We start from the raw sequence: 4,135 nt of genomic DNA on the forward strand, positions 1-4,135 counted from the left end.
TATATATATATATATATGGGAGAATGTACGAAAAAAAACAACAACAGACGAGGACGGGTGGTGTAAACAACAAAAGGATGTATTAGTTTGACGCTCGGGAATACAGAAAGTCTTTAACGTTTCGAGCTACGCTCTTCAATAGAAAGAATACGGAGAAAACAAGGAGAAAAACACGGAGAAAAAAAATTGAAAAAAAATTGAATATATATATATACACATACATACATACATTACACACACAAACACACACATATATGCTTATTTGTACTTACATGTACATTCGTACATACATATATGTGTGTGTGTGTGTATACTTGAATGCATGTATGTATATATATATACTGTGCACGTGCGTTTTTTCGACCATTGGCGCTTATTTTCCAGCGAAAGACCATGTAGCTCTATTTTGTAGTATTAGAATTATCTAATTCCTCACTCTTTTACATTCTTCCAATGAGTCTCCATTTTACATTCTTCCTACTGTTTTTGTATCCTTCACCTTCTTGGGCGTACTCTTTTATGTTTTTCTTTCTGTATTCGTTAGACATCTAGAGATACATATAATCAACCTCTTAGCATTCACATTACTCTGTCAAATCTAATGCTTATTTATTCATATAGTTTTGAATTTACTATGCATTATGTTGTAGCTTCAAGATTTCAGTGATGTGACTGTTTAGTTTTGGAATGGCATTGTAGGCTAAGTGTGAGAGGGTGAATCTAATCAGTTTGAATGAAAAGCAAGTAGAGCATTTTGTGCGGAATACAGTCGGATATAGTCGGCTTAACGGGTTGAATATATTCGGGTAGAAAACACAAAAAGATCAAAAATACCTAAGAAACAGAAGGAATACAAATTAACTTATCGGTCAGTTTGTTCTTCGTTAAGATAGAAATAAAGAGAGAAAACAAAATAGAAGAAGGGAAATCGGGATGATAACGTAGAAACATTGTAGAATGATATAATGATTGTAGGATGATATAATGAAGGATATTAAATAGCGTATGGAGTTCGTTTATGTGAACATGTCTGTGTGCAAACTGTGATTAAAGCATTAGAAAATTATATACGAGTATGTGTATCGGAAGTAGTTCGAAATAAATATGTTGTGATTAACTGAGTGTATTTCGCAAGATATCATAGTTGTTGCTATGGATGTGCGATTAATGGATATTAAAGTGTGTGTGAATATAAGATTAGAGACAACGTATGGAGTGGAGAATCTACGTTAAATAATGGTTGTATACACTAGTGGAGAATGTGTATGTGTTACTTGGGAATGTGTATGTAATGATAGCTTTATTGGGCAGTCTAAAATCAGGCATTCTTAGTATTTTGTTGTCACTTAGCCACTCCTGTACCCGTTTCTTCTTCGCAGTAGATGAATTAAGCTGCATGACTCATCTTCAATCCATTCCCCTCTTCATGATCCTGCAATCGACTGTAAATAATTACAAATTAATAAATCTATTAGAAAACGAATCCTAGACACTTCAAAACTGAGTCCGTTTCGTCTGTCAGCTTACATTTTCCCACTTTTAGCCATTCGATAAGCAAATACTGCAATGACATGGACACAGGAAGAAGGGAATCAGAAAGGTGAAAAGACATAAGTCTGAGTAAGGATGCAATAGCAGTGAATAAATCTGCATTGATAGTATTAAAATACGATATCTTATGGGCGGTTTGAGAAAGAAGTCACAGTGTAGCGTCGAAGGTATGTGGTAAATAGGTGGTGCGGTGTTTTTAAGTGCATGTATCCATCAGTAGGGGGAAGGGAAGACTCAAGTGCTTGAGTAAACAATTATTTGTGGAGTGGGTTAGTGGAAAGTCAGTTATAATCATTATACTATGAATTTGAATTGTTTTTCACGATGAACTGGAAACGGAAGCTTCAATGTGTCATATAATTAGGAAAACAATGAAATACAGATAGGAGTTATCTGAAGAAATGAAAAAGCTGATCACATGGCTTGTAGGACATCTAAGAACTGTTTCCTAAAATAACCAGTCAACATGCGATTTCTTTTTCTAATAAACAGTCGACACAATGTTTTCATTCAGTGCACAAATGGAATTGTTAGACGTAAGATGAAGCAGCCTCTAACAAGAAGATACTACTTTATAGTATTACGCTCGTAATGATCAGAATGAAGCGACATTTATTGGAAAAGGAGCAGAAGTAGACCAGATACCCAAGTTGGATGTTACGAAGTGTGAATGAATTATGAAACAGAAGGTCGCCCAAATTGTGGCCACAGTTGAAGAAAATGAAAGACATACAGGAACGATGTAGGATAGAGTATTCTTAGATTTAAGGAAATGTAAGCGAGTCAGAATTTTGTGCTACAGATGCAGGAGCGCTGGGATTAAGTGTGAGGCTAATGGGAACCAATCGGTGATGATGAGTTCAGTGTCTCTTGTAAACAAGGTACGCAACTCAGTGTGGTGTAGAATTTGTTTGGTGTCAGTATGTTTATTTCCAGATTTAAGTTTTATCTTTAGTCTTTTTTTATGACGAAAAGCATAAATCCGAAACGTTGTTTTTCCTTTCCTTCCATCTGTAGCGTAATTGCATTGAATTTATTCTCTTGTTAGTTGCTTCAGTTGTTTTTCTCGCCATAGTTTACACCTGATATACCTGGCTGTATACATATATATTACCACACTAACGAAAATTTAATACAGTACAACTACCAATTGCTTTATCATTCTATTATGTTAGAATAAAGTATATTCTTTTCACGATGATTCTGTGGTATAAATTGACGATAGCTATTTATATTTTAAAACAAACAAGAATGAGTCATAGAGTACTTCGGCATTAAATTGTATATACAAACGCATGCGTTCAAGTTCATACAAACATGGTATATACGAATGCATGCGTTCATATACGTATAGATATATACACATACATACATACATACATACATACATATATATCTAAAGTATAATTATAATAAAAATATGATTATAATAAAGGGCGCTGGAGGGACAGTACCTGTACGCTAGAAGTAGAAGTGAAACGACTACAAACCCCTTAATTTATTATTCTGTCTAACTGATAGAAATGATTTATACAAATCTTAAGTTTTCATGTTTTGCGATTTAAAATCACTTTACAATCATCAGTAATGTGTAAATGTGAAATACATATACATACATTAGATATACAGTTATATAAATAGGAATATATATACACACATTTCACGTATATATACTAAGTAAAATCGTCATAGTCCTTTCAGCCATGGGCATATTTACTCAGAATAATTCCACAGCAAACATGTTTGTGGAGTGAATGAATATGTATTTATACATAATTAGGATAAAGTTATCAATTAACGATTTGTCAGTGGCCAGCATACGAAAAAGACCATATGGATTAAATTAAAACTTAAAGAATGATTATAATTATGATAACGGGCACCGTAAGGACAGCGCCTGTACGCTAGAAATATATATACTATACTATACTATACTATACTAGAATAGAATAGAATAGAATAGAATAGAATAGAATAGAATAGAATAGACGTATATATACTTCGTATGTATATACGAATTGCATGTATATATTCGTACTGGTACGACTGTATATATATGGTGTGTATATGTTTTTCTCATTTATTTACTGGAGATTGTAAAGCGATTTTGATATCGCAAAACATGGAATCTTCAGATATAGAGTTATCCACAATATGTTTATAAATCTTTTCCGTCAATTTTCCTCACATACAGCCTTTTGTTAAACGGATTAATAACTTAAGTGGTTTGTGGTTGTCTGACGTCAATTTCTATCGTACAGGCGCCCTTTATTAAGGATTTTGTATATGCTGGCCACTGATAAAGCATTAATTAATGACTTTACCCTAATTATGCATACATCCATATATATTTATACATGTGTGTGCGCATGCGTGCTTGTTGGAAATATTGGCTCCGAATTTTTTTTAAATTTTAAGCTATATGAATTTATTCGGAATCTTCTTCATTGTAAAGTATCCATAATGGTTTGTTTGATATAATGTACTCCTTAATCAATTAAGGGACTCGTTAGAAACGGCCGTAGTGGATTGATACTTGTCAGTCATTTGCCTTATATATATATATATATATATATATATATAT

General features: G+C 33.1%; 1 protein-coding gene across 3 annotated transcripts in view; it reads left to right on the forward strand.

The window, feature by feature from the left end:
* Positions 1-4,135, forward strand: part of LOC106875623 (solute carrier family 23 member 1) — a 62,677-nt gene that overhangs the window by 28,462 nt on the left and 30,080 nt on the right. The window lies entirely within an intron of this gene.

Source organism: Octopus bimaculoides, chromosome 1 (genome assembly GCF_001194135.2).
Source record: "Octopus bimaculoides isolate UCB-OBI-ISO-001 chromosome 1, ASM119413v2, whole genome shotgun sequence".
In the NCBI taxonomy this organism is placed as follows: domain Eukaryota; kingdom Metazoa; phylum Mollusca; class Cephalopoda; order Octopoda; family Octopodidae; genus Octopus; species Octopus bimaculoides.